Below are 16,497 nucleotides of genomic sequence, written 5' to 3'. Positions count from 1 at the left end.
CACTCCCCTCAGAGCTTTGAATATGTAATTACTTTGGTTTTTATTGGGTTTTGTTGAGAGGAATAAATGAAAAATATATTTCCCTGCTGTAATGTTGCTTTATTTAGTTCAAACTTAGGACTCAACTGACATACTGACATGTAACTTATTGTTTTGAGAAAAGTGTTTTTCAGTGGCTTATAGTTCCATCTTCTCTCCAGTGAGCCGGTTAAATATTCATTTTGCATTTGCAGCTGCGGTTCTGTCGTCCTCATTAAAAACTTGTAAAACAAGTTCAACCTGTTTGGTCTGACTCTATTTTTCCTCTTTCAGACTTGTACACATAGTTCAGGTTTGTCCGCCTCAAGTAAACGCAAAAGTCTGTTTTAAAACATTGAATTCACGTCGATGAAGGACAGAACTGGACTCATCTTAGTGGCTGGACTGGTCCAGTTCATTCTGGTCATGGCAGGTAAAGTATATCATAACCTTTAATCACATCATCACATTGTTTTGGTTTGTGGTAAATATACAAATGCATTGTCCGTGGTGAAGTAGTCAGGAACCATGATCCATCTTTAATGAAGAGCCTGTAAATACATCAGGGTACCTTCTGTGGGTTGTGTCGGATGTCTACGGCATTTTTAAAGATTTAAATACATTTGATTAAAAATGATCTTCATTAAAGATTGAAAATGGTGGAAATGGAGGACTCTGAAACCTGAAGGAAAGTTAGATGTAGCATAATTTAACTTTTATCTTATTTATATTTTGATTTGTTTCCATTTTGAAGGTCTTGAGATCATAATCTCATAATTACTTTATGTTCGATTATTATTAGTCATTAACCCCGCAGATAAATGTATACATAAGATTTCTTAAAACAGCTCATAAAGTATGAACTCCTGCAGCCACAAACGTTTCACTGGCACTACTCCATCTCGGTCTCTTCAGTAATATTCATATCCATAGACAGTACATACAGTAAGGAGCTGCTGAAGACCAGCACCACATGGACTAGATAGCTCTCTGGTATGTAAGTAGTATTATCTTGAATAGGAATTGATAAAGGCTGTTTAGATATTCATTTTCATTGTGATGGCACTCAAAGGGTGTATAGACATTTAGGATAATGAATTCCTTATCAGCGTCAGTAAACTGTATTGCACCAGTCAACACATTTATCAATGAGTCAAGCTTCTTATGCCATAGAATAGCCACACCCCCTGGTATCCTACCGCGGACTATTCCCAAGGTCAGTTGTAGACGCCCCAGCTCCATGAAAGTCATCATTCAGAGAGTTTAGCTTTCCAAATCTTGCTTTGCTAACAATGTCTCTTGTATACATAATATGTCACAATTCTCCAAATCATCATGAGAGGGTTTATTGTAATTATGAGATACGTCTTTGCGTATTGGTTATCAATGTATTTTTATGAAGTCGGAGTGTTACCTCATGGTATTAACTTTGACGTCTTCCTGGAATTTAAAGTGGGTGGTTTAGTAATTAGTTTGTCAACATTGCAGATGGAAAGTTGTTGTTATTGTTCAGAAAAAGCACTGACGTGCTCGTAACAGGAAGTGTAAACGCCGTCGATTGGAGCGCCGTGAGAGGGCTTCCTCATGTCATGCTATGGTCTCTTTACCCCCACAGGGCTGGGCCCAAGACAGAAGCGCGGTAAGTCAACCACGTCTTCACCTCATGACGTACAGAGATGTACCTCCTACCAGAACATTGTGTCTCTTTGTAGTCCTGTTGTGTCTCTTTGTAGTCCTGTTGTTTTTCTTGTTTCTCTTTGTAGTCCTTTTGTTTCTCTTTGCAGTCCTTTTGTTTCTCTTTGTAGTCCTGTTGTTTCTCTTGTTTCTCTTTGTAGTCCTTTTGTTTCTCTTTGTAGTCCTTTTGTTTCTCTTTGTAGTCCTGTTGTTTTTCTTGTTTCTCTTTGTAGTCCTTTTGTTTCTCTTTGCAGTCCTTTTGTTTCTCTTTGTAGTCCTGTTGTTTCTCTTGTTTCTCTTTGTAGTCCTTTTGTGTCTCTTTGTAGTCCTTTTGTTTCTCTTTGTAGTCCTGTTGTTTCTCTCTGTAGTCCTGTTGTTTCTCTCTGTAGTCCTGTTGTTTCTCTTTGTAGTCTTGGTGTTTCTCTTTGTAGTCTTGGTGTTTCTCTTTGTAGTCTTTTTGTTTCTCTTTGAGTCGTTTTAATTCACTTTGTGGTCGTTTTGTGTCTCTTTGTAGTCCTGTTGTTTCTCTCTGTAGTCCTGTTGTTTCTCTTTGTAGTCTTGGTGTTTCTCTTTGTAGTCTTGGTGTTTCTCTTTGTAGTCTTTTTGTTTCTCTTTGAGTCGTTTTAATTCACTTTGTGGTCGTTTTGTGTCTCTTTGTAGTCCTTTTGTGTCTCTTTGTAGTCCTTTTGTTTCTCTTTGTAGTCCTGTTGTTTCTCTCTGTAGTCCTGTTGTTTCTCTTTGTAGTCTTGGTGTTTCTCTTTGTAGTCTTGGTGTTTCTCTTTGTAGTCTTTTTGTTTCTCTTTGAGTCGTTTTAATTCACTTTGTGGTCGTTTTGTGTCTATCTGTAGTCTTTTTGTCTCTTTGTTTGCGTGTGTCAACAGAAGATCATGTTTTTGTTGCCGTGCGCCTGTTTTAAGTTGTTTCTTTACCATCCTGTCAAGGGCATTACAACTAAAATGTATTGTGGTACTTTAATTAGTGCTCAACCACTAATTCCTAATAAATAAATACAAAAAATGTATTGAGATATATGTGACATATTTTTAACACCTAATGTACCATTTCCTCACTTATTAAAATACTAAGACTTTTGTTTGTGCTTGTGATTCGTTGGTAACATTTTGACACAAAAACAACACATTTCCACTTCATCATTTATGTTTCTATATCTGAACACTTAGAAAGTGAAGCAGAACAGAATTAGAGCCTCGTTAGTAAAGACCGTTTAGCCGAGGTTCTAAATGTACCAGAATATATATCTCACTTGTATATTACTAATGGGTTCAATACATGCAAATACAGCATTAAATACAGCATTCTTTAATCTTTAAAACAAAACAAGAGTTCATTTAACATACCTCTATATTTACCTATTCAAAAAACACCACCAAGCAACTGAATGTTGAATCAAAATGGAACATATCATATTTTAACAAACTGTAAACATTTCTAACAATAAGAAATGTAAAAAACAATAAACTATTTACACAAGTATCTATACAATCCGTACACATCTCTGGAGTTAGTAATGTGCATTGATGTTGCATAAGTGAGCTGAATTATAAATATGTCTGTTTTTTACTGAGGACACATTTGTGAATATACATTATATATGTAGTCATAGCTTTATTTATATCTGTGTGTATATTGTGTATCGATATAGTGATACTATATCGATAATTCAATGTGACCTCTGGAAAACCTGATAAACAAAACCCAAAAAATATTTTATTTCGATATCAATGTTTTTGTTTTTTTTAATCTAAGAAGATTTAAAATGGTGTTTTTTTAACAGTAAAAGTAAAACTGCTGACCTTGCCATTGTAAATCTGACAACTAAACACCAACATGTCCCTGCAGGGTTTCATACATGTTCACGTTGAACCACCAGGGGTCGCTGTGGTTGTAGGAGTTGACGGCACACTTCTGATGAGTACAGTCGTGACTGACAGCAGTCTCACCAGTTCATCTCTTATCTGGAGAAGAAGATGGACAGTGGTGCTGAGATACCATCACTTCCTTATCCGATGGTTCAGTGTTAAGAGGCAGATTTGAATGTATTTCTGAACCACTGGAAGTGTCTACAGTAAGAAGTCTAACATATAATGAAACCTGCAACAAGTTATCTGATGCTTTGATTTCTGGTGAGGTAAGAAAGGGCTGACCTGTTGTATGACGGTACTCCTGATGACGTCCTCAGACAGTGGAGTTGAAGACACAAGTCTCATTCTCAGAGCGACAACAGCTAGAAGCACAGTGTCCACACATTACAATGTAGAAATATATATATACATAAATACATATATATATATATATATATATATATATATATGTATGCCCATGAAGAGATGGTTACAAGATGTACAACATCACCATTTGTCTCACTTAGCTCCAACCCTTAGCTGTATTAATATATATAAAGAAATATATATATATATATATATATATATATATATATATATATGTATTTATGCCCAAGAAGAGATGGTTACATGATGTACAACATCACCATTTGTCATACTCACTGGTTGTAGTTTGTGGGGTAGTTGTTCTGGATGGTGTTGTGGTTGTAGTTGGTGTTGTGTTTGTAGTTGGTGTTGTGTTTGTAGATGGTGTTGTGTTTGTAGATGGTGTTGTGGTTGTAGATGGTGTTGTGGTTGTAGATGGTGTTGTGGTTGTAGATGGTGTTGTGGTTGTAGTTGGTGTTGTGGTTGTAGATGGTGTTGTGTTTGTAGATGGTGTTGTGGTTGTAGATGGTGTTGTGTTTGTAGTTGGTGTTGTGTTTGTAGTTGGTGTTGTGGTTGTAGATGGTGTTGTGTTTGTAGTTGGTGTTGTGGTTGTAGATGGTGTTGTGTTTGTAGTTGGTGTTGTGTTTGTAGTTGGTGTTGTGGTTGTAGATGGTGTTGTGGTTGTAGTTGGTGTTGTGGTTGTAGATGTAGTTGGTGTTGTGGTTGTAGATGGTGTTGTGGTTGTAGATGGTGTTGTGTTTGTAGTTGGTGTTGTGGTTGTAGATGGTGTTGTGGTTGTAGATGGTGTTGTGGTTGTAGATGGTGTTGTGGTTGTAGATGGTGTTGTGGTTGTAGATGGTGTTGTGGTTGTAGATGGTGTTGTGGTTGTAGATGGTGTTGTGGTTGTAGATGTAGTTGGTGTTGTGGTTGTAGATGGTGTTGTGTTTGTAGATGTAGTTGGTGTTGTGTTTGTAGATGGTGTTGTGTTTGTAGATGGTGTTGTGGTTGTAGATGTAGTTGGTGTTGTGGTTGTAGATGGTGTTGTGGTTGTAGATGGTGTTGTGGTTGTAGATGGTGTTGTGGTTGTAGATGGTGTTGTGTTTGTAGATGTAGTTGGTGTTGTGGTTGTAGATGGTGTTGTGGTTGTAGATGGTGTTGTGGTTGTAGATGGTGTTGTGGTTGTAGTTGGTGTTGTGTTTGTAGATGGTGTTGTGGTTGTAGATGTAGTTGGTGTTGTGTTTGTAGATGGTGTTGTGTTTGTAGATGGTGTTGTGGTTGTAGTTGGTGTTGTGTTTGTAGATGGTGTTGTGTTTGTAGATGGTGTTGTGTTTGTAGTTGGTGTTGTGGTTGTAGATGTAGTTGGTGTTGTGTTTGTAGATGGTGTTGTGGTTGTAGATGGTGTTGTGGTTGTAGATGTAGTTGGTGTTGTGGTTGTAGATGGTGTTGTGGTTGTAGATGGTGTTGTGGTTGTAGATGTAGTTGGTGTTGTGTTTGTAGATGGTGTTGTGGTTGTAGATGTAGTTGGTGTTGTGGTTGTAGATGGTGTTGTGGTTGTAGATGGTGTTGTGGTTGTAGATGGTGTTGTGGTTGTAGATGGTGTTGTGGTTGTAGATGGTGTTGTGGTTGTAGATGGTGTTGTGTTTGTAGATGTAGTTGGTGTTGTGGTTGTAGATGTAGTTGGTGTTGTGTTTGTAGATGGTGTTGTGTTTGTAGTTGGTGTTGTGGTTGTAGATGTAGTTGGTGTTGTGGTTGTAGATGGTGTTGTGGTTGTAGATGTAGTTGGTGTTGTGGTTGTAGATGGTGTTGTGGTTGTAGATGGTGTTGTGGTTGTAGATGGTGTTGTGTTTGTAGATGTAGTTGGTGTTGTGTTTGTAGATGGTGTTGTGTTTGTAGATGTAGTTGGTGTTGTGTTTGTAGATGGTGTTGTGTTTGTAGATGTAGTTGGTGTTGTGTTTGTAGATGGTGTTGTGTTTGTAGATGGTGTTGTGGTTGTAGATGTAGTTGGTGTTGTGTTTGTAGATGGTGTTGTGTTTGTAGATGTAGTTGGTGTTGTGTTTGTAGATGGTGTTGTGGTTGTAGATGGTGTTGTGTTTGTAGATGTAGTTGGTGTTGTGTTTGTAGATGGTGTTGTGTTTGTAGATGGTGTTGTGGTTGTAGATGGTGTTGTGGTTGTAGATGTAGTTGGTGTTGTGTTTGTAGATGGTGTTGTGGTTGTAGATGGTGTTGTGGTTGTAGTTGGTGTTGTGGTTGAGCTGCTGGTTGTGGTTGTAGATGAGCTGCTGGTTGTGGTTGGTGAGGTAGTTGTGCTTTGTGCAACTATACAAAAGATTAAAAGTCAACTTTATTAATCCAGAAAATCCTCAATGGAAGTCATCACATAAATAAACCCAGGAGGAGTTCCACTCACCATTTCCAACCGTCACAATGACACATCGGAGCTCAGAGTGATACTTGACTGACCTGTGGAGACACTTTATTACAATCATTTACTAAATTGTATTAATGATATCATTATTTTTAGATATTAAAAGTTATTGTCTTTCTTGTGTCAAGTAGAGTTGAGCTTCCCTGAGTGAAGGGCATAGTTACTGGACTGTGAGTGTGTGTGTGTGTGTGTGAGTGTGAGTGTGTGTGTGTGTGTGTGTGTGTGTGTGTGAGTGTGTGAGTGTGTGTGTGTGTGTGAGTGTTAAACTGTGATGAAGAATGAACTGGTAGTTCCTAGTGCTCTAAACATTACATTACATGTCATTTAGCTGACGCTTTTATCCAAAGCGACTTACAATAAGTGCATTAAACCATGAGTCCAAACTCAGAACAACAAGAATCTAGCAAGTACAATTTCTTCAATAAAGTTAAACTACAAAGTGCTATCAGTAAGAGACATTTAAGTGCTACTAAAGTGTTAAGTACCTGGCACAGCAGGGACGGTAGTGAGACAGACAGGAGGGACGGTAGTGAGACAGACAAGAGGGACGGTAGTGAGACAGACAGGAGGGACGGTAGTGAGACAGACAAGAGGGACGGTAGTGAGACAGACAGGAAGAAAGGTAGTGAGACAGACAGGAGGGACGGTAGTGAGACAGACAGGAAGAACGGTAGTGAGACAGACAGGAAGAACGGTAGTGAGACAGACAAGAGGGACGGTAGTGAGACAGACAAGAGGGACGGTAGTGAGACAGACAGGAGGGACGGTAGTGAGACAGACAAGAGGGACGGTAGTGAGACAGACAGGAAGAAAGGTAGTGAGACAGACAGGAGGGACGGTAGTGAGACAGACAGGAGGGACGGTAGTGAGACAGACAGGAGGGACGGTAGTGAGACAGACAGGAAGAACGGTAGTGAGACAGACAGGAAGAACGGTAGTGAGACAGACAAGAGGGACGGTAGTGAGACAGACAGGAAGAACGGTAGTGAGACAGACAGGAAGAAAGGTAGTGAGACAGACAGGAGGGACGGTAGTGAGACAGACAGGAAGAACGGTAGTGAGACAGACAGGAGGGACGACAGTGAGACAGACAGGAGGGACGGTAGTGAGACAGACAGGAGGGACGACAGTGAGACAGATAGGAGGGACGACAGTGAGACAGACAGGAGGGACGACAGTGAGACAGACAGGAGGGACGGTAGTGAGACAGACAGGAGGGACGACAGTGAGACAGACAGGAAGAACGGTAGTGAGACAGACAGGAGGGACGACAGTGAGACAGACAGACAGGAGGGACGGCAGTGAGACAGACAGGAGGGACGGCAGTGAGACAGACAGGAAGAACGGTAGTGAGACAGACAGGAGGGACGGCAGTGAGACAGACAGGAGGGACGACAGTGAGACAGACAGGAAGAACGGTAGTGAGACAGACAGGAGGGACGACAGTGAGACAGACAGGAGGGACGGCAGTGAGACAGACAGGAAGAACGGTAGTGAGACAGACAGGAGGGACGGCAGTGAGACAGACAGGAGGGACGACAGTGAGACAGACAGGAGGGACGGCAGTGAGACAGACAGGAGGGACGGTAGTGAGACAGACAGGAGGGACGACAGTGAGACAGACAGGAGGGACGACAGTGAGACAGACAGGAGGGACGGTAGTGAGACAGACAGGAGGGACGACAGTGAGACAGACAGGAGGGACGGTAGTGAGACAGACAGGAGGGACGGTAGTGAGACAGACAGGAGGGACGACAGTGAGACAGACAGGAGGGACGGTAGTGAGACAGACAGGAGGGACGGTAGTGAGACAGGAGGGACGGTAGTGAGACAGACAGGAGGGACGACAGTGAGACAGACAGGAGGGACGGCAGTGAGACAGACAGGAGGGACGGTAGTGAGACAGACATGAAGAACGGTAGTGAGACAGACAGGAGGGACGACAGTGAGACAGACAGGAGGGACGACAGTGAGACAGACAGGAAGAACGGTAGTGAGACAGACAGGAGGGACGGTAGTGAGACAGACATGAAGAACGGTAGTGAGACAGACAGGAGGGACGACAGTGAGACAGACAGGAGGGACGACAGTGAGACAGACAGGAGGGACGGTAGTGAGACAGACAGGAGGGACGACAGTGAGACAGACAGGAGGGACGACAGTGAGACAGACAGGAAGAACGGTAGTGAGACAGACAGGAGGGACGGCAGTGAGACAGACAGGAGGGACGACAGTGAGACAGACAGGAGGGACGGCAGTGAGACAGACAGGAAGAACGGTAGTGAGACAGACAGGAGGGACGGTAGTGAGACAGACAGGAGGGACGACAGTGAGACAGACAGGAGGGACGACAGTGAGACAGACAGGAAGAACGGTAGTGAGACAGACAGGAGGGACGACAGTGAGACAGACAGGAGGGACGACAGTGAGACAGACAGGAAGAACGGTAGTGAGACAGACAGGAGGGACGACAGTGAGACAGACAGGAGGGACGGCAGTGAGACAGACAGGAAGAACGGTAGTGAGACAGACAGGAGGGACGACAGTGAGACAGACAGGAGGGACGACAGTGAGACAGACAGGAAGAACGGTAGTGAGACAGACAGGAGGGACGGTAGTGAGACAGACAGGAGGGACGACAGTGAGACAGACAGGAAGAACGGTAGTGAGACAGACAGGAGGGACGACAGTGAGACAGACAGGAGGGACGGTAGTGAGACAGACAGGAGGGACGGTAGTGAGACAGACAGGAGGGACGGTAGTGAGACAGGAGGGACGGTAGTGAGACAGACAGGAGGGACGGTAGTGAGACAGACAGGAGGGACGACAGTGAGACAGACAGGAGGGACGGTAGTGAGACAGACAGGAGGGACGGTAGTGAGACAGACAGGAGGGACGACAGTGAGACAGACAGGAGGGACGGTAGTGAGACAGACAGGAGGGACGGTAGTGAGACAGACAGGAGGGACGACAGTGAGACAGACGGGAGGGACGACAGTGAGACAGACGGGAGGGACGGCAGTGAGACAGACGGGAGGGACGGTAGTGAGACAGACAGGAGGGACGACAGTGAGACAGACAGGAGGGACGACAGTGAGACAGACGGGAGGGACGACAGTGAGACAGACGGGAGGGACGGCAGTGAGACAGACGGGAGGGACGACAGTGAGACAGACGGGAGGGACGACAGTGAGACAGACAGGAGGGACGGCAGTGAGACAGACGGGAGGGACGGTAGTGAGACAGACGGGAGGGACGACAGTGAGACAGACGGGAGGGACGACAGTGAGACAGACGGGAGGGACGACAGTGAGACAGACGGGAGGGACGGCAGTGAGACAGACGGGAGGGACGACAGTGAGACAGACAGGAGGGACGACAGTGAGACAGACGGGAGGGACGACAGTGAGACAGACGGGAGGGACGACAGTGAGACAGACGGGAGGGACGACAGTGAGACAGACGGGAGGGACGGCAGTGAGACAGACGGGAGGGACGACAGTGAGACAGACAGGAGGGACGGCAGTGAGACAGACAGGAGGGACGACAGTGAGACAGACAGGAGGGACGGCAGTGAGACAGACAGGAGGGACGGCAGTGAGACAGTTACTATATTAGTGGGATATGAGTGCTCATGTAGAGACTGACTGTGAAACCGCCTGCACGACGAAACAGATGGGGTGGCTCTCTCCATGCTCCTCCTCAGAAGGCGTCCATCTCAGGATGTACTGTCCTGCTCCTGAGGAGGTGTTGAGGAGGTTGTGCGGCCCGCTGAACAGCAGCTCAGAAACCCTTCAGCCAACAGAAAGAGACAAGGCGTGTTAAGAGAACCTTCCAGAACCTACCCACACAACTGAAGCCACGATCCAGATCCTCACCGGGCTCCGGACTCCTTTTCCTTCAGCCGCCGTCACCCGATGCGGTCGTTGCTGCTTATGAATCACACTCTTTTCATTTGAGTGGATGGAACCAGTGACCGCCTTTAAAACTACAGCTGGAACAACACGGTGCTTGTACACAATGTACTCCAGGATGTTGTGGATGTTGTTCATATTTCATACAGTTGGTTGCACTCTTGTCAAACCTGTTCTTTGCCTTGTGCATCTGAATTCCTCAGCAAATGAAAACCATAGACTAATGTCTTAATGTGGATAAGTATGTATTATCTCACCAGAGAACATTCTGCATCATTAACCTTAATAATAATAATTATACAAGGTACTTAAGGCACTTTATATGGTTAAAACAATAAATAAATAAATACAAATGACTTACGTGGAGACATTGGCCTTCGCATTGATGCTGATTTCCAGAGACTGACGGACAGGCGAGTGCAGCCGAGCTCTGTTTTCTGGGGTTGGAGGCAGGAACTTGGGCAGATAGAGTCCCTCTGTGCAGGACTCCACCTTAGGATCCACTGCAACCATAAAGACAAGCAAGACCTTTTGAGGATGGAAAGACCAGTCGGTTGGTCCATCCATCAGTCGGTGCACCACTCGGGTTTGGACTAAACGCTTTACAGACATTCATGGTGCCCAGAGGATGAATCCTAAGGACTTTAATGACTTGTCGACTTCTTCTCTAGTGCCACCAGCAGGTCAAGAGGTTCACTAAATCTTGACGTATATTACATCTACTGGAACACACTTTACATTAGCTTAATGTTAGAGACACCAAACTAGCCCTTGACGCGTTGCTAAGCCCCGCCTTTAAACGCAGACGCCGGCTCTGACCAGGGTCCAACCGCGCTCCTCTCTGCTTCATAGACTCATCAGTGGTTCAGATGTTCTTCATGTTCAGGCTGGATTTGGAGCTCGTCATGGTTAAACGTTGTCATAGTGATACGTTTCTACCTATAAATCTGTGGAGCTCACATTAGCAAAGTACGTTAGCACACCATTAACTAACGTTAGCACTTTTATGCTATGTTAGCTACTAAAGGTATACTCCATGTCTACACATGCTGCTGTTGCTTTTTAATGATGGTACTAGCGCTAGCTAGCAGAGAAAACTTCCAATTGCCACGTTGATTTGTATATGTATCTAGTTTCCATAAAACCTCACGAGTCCTGGCTGCCAAATCAAGACATCTTACCAATAAATGCAAACTGGACAGGCAGTTTGCTGATTGGGACTTTGGCATTTAAGGTGGTTCTGGACCCGTTGCTTTGAGTCAAGAAGATATTCTCCCTGGTAAAGTCCTCCATCACCAGCTGGACAGCGTACGGACCTTCGTTACTGGTGGGGAAGAATGACAGAGTGCAGGACTGCAAGAGGACAAAAGGGACATGAGGTCAAAATAACTAACGGATTTCCTGTCAGTTAATGAAATAGCCGGCGTTTCATTTGGAACCAAATGTACGCTTTCAAGCTATATTTATTCATTTGACCACAAGGACCAAACTGAAAAAACAAGCAACAGGAGCCCAAACCGGTGGTGGAATGTAACTATGTACATTTTCTCAAACTGCATTTTATTTGAGTATTTCCACTTTATTTTACTTTCTTGTTCTTCATTAAAATATTGTACTATTTACTCCACTACTTCTATCTATTTAATATTGGACTTGTTACTTCATTTGTCTGACCGCTTTAGTTTCTTCTAAGATGACAGTTTTTCATCCCCTTCCTGTTCAGGTAAAACCACGTTTCTCCAGATGTGTTGATGTTGATGTTTGTGATCAACTGAAGGGGGAAGTCTTCTCAATTTCCCCGGTCTAGAGTTGTGCTGTGGTTGACGCGACCCGACTATTCTGTTCTGCGGTCTAAGGGAACCCCAACCTATCCGTTCCTGTGGACTCCCAGACTGCTCTGGGTTAACATCAAAACATAACAAGTTCTGCCTCATCAGACCTCAGCATCACTACCCCTTGATTATCCTATTCTCAGGAAGACTTTGCACTATTCAAATGTTATGCAATTGTAATAAACTATTGTTGAATTCTAAACAAGTCTCTCCTGATTGAACTACTTTAAGTACTTTTACGTCATTACATTTTTGGATGCAGGACTTTTAATTGTAGCATTATGACAATGTGATGAAGTACTTTTACTGCAGTAAAGGATCTGATTCTGGATTATGAATGGACTAAAATGGTATCATAATAAAGCATCAGTGTCTGTTTGTACTCACGGAGGAGAGTGTGAGAACGGAGGGCGGTGTGCATGGGCTACACTCTGCTGCCGTGGTGTTTCCATATCTGCATCTGACCTCGTCGCCGTCAGGGTCGAACGCCAACAGCTGGAAATCTCTCTGACAGTTTGAAGGAACTCTGACGGAGAGAAACATTGTGCAATTTCCATGTAAAGCCTGAGCAAGGCAGCCAATCGCTGAGGATGATGATTCAGGTGGGTCTAGACAGAGGTGTCTATCAAGTGGTATCTTTCTGTTGGAATTAGATACTCCATGTAACCTGAATAACGTCTTCCTCAACGTTTGTACCAGGAAGTTTACTCCAGACGTCTTCATGAACAGCTTGAATCTGAGCCTGAACACACGGCAGCAGACTTCCTCCTTTAAGGCTCTTTTCCGACATCGGAGTCTTTTCTTTTTCTGGATTTACCGTAAGTTTGAATTGAGTGAAACCAATAAAAGAAATCTTTTTTCTTGTGATGACGTGAGGTCATAATTCCAGCAACATGAAATATGTGCTGTGACTCATTCAAGTTGAAACAGTTTAAGGTGTATAATTACCTCAGAGCTGGCAGGATGGTGGTCTGGGGGGACGCGTTGACCCGGCCGGTGTCCGAACGCGTCCTCAGCTCCACCAAAGTCACAGCTTTCCAACGACTGATGAGGTTGTTGTTCCTGATCCAGGCGACGCCACTCAACCTTCAGTGGAAGTGTGAAAGAGTCACGTGTGGAGGTAACTTATTAACTCCTAATATAAAGTTCCCTAATAAATCCTTATTTCACATTACACACCAGAGCAGCAGCACTGACGGCTTTAGAAATGTTTGATGACACAAAATGATCATACAAGGAAACAACAACCATAGTAACATGTAAAGAATCTCTTTACATTTCAAAACATTTGAAGTTTCACCTGGAAACATAATTTTTAAATATTCTTTGTGCTCTCCAACTACTATGTGTTTGATACCCGTGGCCAATGACACACATGAAGCTTTGTTTGTGGTCTCTACACCTGTGTCTAGTTGTCTGGTTCATGTCTGTGTTCATAGTCTTCTGCCTGTTGGTTGTCCGTTCTTCTTGAATCACTTCTTTGCTGGCTGTAGCCTGGCTGCCTGTTACCCGCCTGCTTTGTGGTCAGGTTGTTCTGGCGTTGACTCGTTGCTGTCGGTGTTTGGGTCCTGCCTCACCACTACAAAGGCTTCTTTTCTTTCCTTGACCTATGTTTGGCATCGTCATGGTGACTCACTGAAGCTGCAACGGAGCGCTGCTGAGAGACGCCCGAGTCACGACGCCCTCTTTCTGACACCACTCTCCACTGCTCTCCTGGTCCACGACGTTCACCTCTGGAGGACTCTGAGTCCCACAGTTCCTGCTGACGCAGTCCCATATGTCGGTATGTGTGCATCCGTGGAAGTTCAGCTTGTAGCGGAAGACCACCTGTGGTGTCACAGTGAAGACGGGTCAAAGAAAACCTCCAGACACAGGACGGAGGCCATGTTGGTTGGTGCACGGCTATCTCCTCTGGGGGTCACTTTTACTCATCTAATATGTTGAAAATCACTACCTTTTTTATGTAAGGGAATAATTCAGTTGTATAGTATCCAAGGAAAGTAGTGGTCAGTGGACTAAATGTGTTATAAAACGGCTTGTATGATATATTACGTGTTTTCCTACAAAAGTCCAGCAACACAAGTCAACTTCTGCTTGTTGAATATGAATATAGTCTTTTCAAAATGAACTTCCATCTTCAGAGGAAACTACTTTGTTAGGTTTAGGTTTAAGATCAAATGGTAAAGAACGTAGTCAGGTTTCAGAAAAGGTTGTTGTTTGGGTTAAAGTAACTACAGGAGTGAATCACACAAGTTACGTGACTAAAACCATCAGCGTTAAGTTCTCGTTCCACAGGAGGAACCAACAGCCGTCTCCGGGCTGAAAGAGCCGAGTCCGTTGGAGCCATTGACCTCCCTACCGCCCGGTGGAGGACATGGAAACTACATGTGTCGGATATCAAGACATTGTGTGAAATTATTTTTCGTAGGCATAGCTACTAATGTTGGATTAGACATAAATATTGAAAATGTGGCACTTCTAGTTAACAGACATTTTAGAAATGGGCAGATACTCTATTAAATGTTCTTTTTTAATCAAATATCTGAATTGTTGCGTCCTCTTTTGTGACTAACTGTGTTCAGATGGCATCGGATGGTCCAGGTTCCAAACATAGAACCCATGGAAAGGTGTTTTTAAAACAGTTTACTGTGTTGTATATTTAAAACGTTATTTAGAGACACATCCCAGAACTATTGTTTTAACTATTTATTTCCTGCTTTCATTCAGTCTTTAACAGTTAAAGGTTATTTTTCTTGTGTATCGTCACATTCTAACCGGTAACTGGATGAGAGCGAGCTGTACGTACCGTTAAGGTTCCAGAAGCGTCGAGTTTCTTTGGGTAGTAAGTCATCACTGTCCCTAGAAAATGAGAAGCCTGGACGGCGCTGACCAGCAGCAGCAGCAGAGACGGAGACATCGTGAATGTCTCTCTCTCTCTCCCTCTCTTCTCTATCTCTCCCTCTCTCCCTCTCTCGCTCTCTCTCTCTCTCTCTCTCCCTCTCTCCCTCTCTCTCTCCCTCTCTCTCTCTCTCTCTCTCTCTCTCCCTCTCCCTCTGACTAATATCAACTGGTATGAGGAAATGTTCTGTGTACAAGATTATAATTAATTAATTTGATTTTTTTAGCTTGAAAACAGAAGAATTGCTCTTTTGATTTGAAATAACTTTTCTTTTTTTTTAAGTCACCACTCTTTCTGAAACTGGAAACCCAGATTGTCTTTCACCCCAGGGTTCCCACCTCAGGGTACCCACCCCAGGGTTACCCACCTCAGGGTTCCTACCCCAGGGTACCCACCTCAGGGTTCCTACCCCAGGGTTACCCACCTCAGGGTTCCTACCCCAGGGTACCCACCTCAGGGTTCCTACCCCAGGGTTACCCACCTCAGGGTTCCCACCTCAGGGTTCCCACCTCAGGGTTACCCACCTCAGGGTTCCTACCTCAGGGTTACCCACCTCAGGGTTCCCACCTCAGGGTTACCCACCTCAGGGTTCCCACCTCAGGGTTCCTACCTCAGGGTTACCCACCTCAGGGTTCCCACCTCAGGGTTCCTACCTCAGGGTTACCCACCTCAGGGTTCCCACCTCAGGGTTCCCACCTCAGGGTTACCCACCCCAGGGTACCCACCTCAGGGTTCCCACCCCAGGGTTCCTACCTCAGGGTTCCTACCTCAGGGTTCCCACCCCAGGGTTCCTACCTCAGGGTTCCTACCTCAGGGTTCCTACCTCAGGGTTCCCACCTCAGGGTTACCACCTCAGGGTGTTCCCTGCACCTGCTCTGTGAAACAGGGCCGTCGGGTGTGCCCCGATAATAACCATTAGAGCATTTGATTTCTACTTCCATTGTCTCGGAAACAAGTGAACGGTTCACTTCTTTGTGTTCAAACAGAGGGCAGGAAAAAAGAAAAGAAAACAAACAACGCAGGTGTGCGTGTGAGAAAAAGGTTGTACGATCTAGAAAGTCCTGTTCCAGCATGTGGTGGAAGAGGTGTGAAGGGAACTGGTTTCTAACCGCTCCAAACGCACCACATGGAGCCTGAAGAAGGCGTTTGGTAGAGAACCTGAGCACCTGTACGGGAACTTTGAACCAAACGTGAATTGCAGACATATTTTGGAAATTACATGTGGGAGAAATCATAAAACATGCTTATACTTAAAGATCCGCTTGGTCATAAACAATTGACCACCTCACACGTTCAGTCACGTGTCCAGCTGTCACATGTCCATGTCATATTATAGACTAGTGAGACCTGAGTCATGTGTCCAGCTGTCACATGTCCATGTCATATTATAGACTAGTGAGACCTGAGTCATGTGTCCAGCTGTCACATGTCCATGTCATATTATAGACTAGTGAGACCTGAGTCATGTGTCCAGCTGTCACATGTCCATGTCATACAGTAGACTAGT

General features: G+C 44.4%; 1 protein-coding gene and 1 long non-coding RNA gene across 4 annotated transcripts in view; one reads left to right on the top strand and one right to left on the bottom strand.

Annotated features, from left to right (window-relative positions):
• The window catches only part of LOC117747561 (mucin-5AC), a 10,165-nt gene extending 9,887 nt beyond the window's left edge, over positions 1–278 (top strand). For all 3 annotated transcript variants that reach the window (XM_034556897.1, XM_034556898.1, XM_034556896.1), the window contains one exon: positions 1–278. This exon is cut by the window's left edge and continues 394 nt beyond it. The gene's annotated coding sequence lies outside the window, so the exon portion shown is untranslated.
• A 2,626-nt stretch (positions 279–2,904) lies between these two features.
• Positions 2,905–4,276, bottom strand: LOC117747608. Its single transcript, XR_004611428.1, has 3 exons — positions 4,218–4,276; positions 3,858–3,937; positions 2,905–3,668 (listed from the first exon to the last, which is right to left on the bottom strand). It is a non-coding gene; the product is annotated as an uncharacterized LOC117747608 (long non-coding RNA).
• Between the last annotated feature and the right edge of the window lie 12,221 nt (positions 4,277–16,497).

This window comes from Cyclopterus lumpus, chromosome 18, assembly GCF_009769545.1.
Source record: "Cyclopterus lumpus isolate fCycLum1 chromosome 18, fCycLum1.pri, whole genome shotgun sequence".
Taxonomy (NCBI): Eukaryota; Metazoa; Chordata; class Actinopteri; order Perciformes; family Cyclopteridae; genus Cyclopterus; species Cyclopterus lumpus.
The sequence above is the reverse complement of the archived record's forward strand: the minus strand, read 5'-3'. Positions and strand labels throughout refer to the sequence as shown.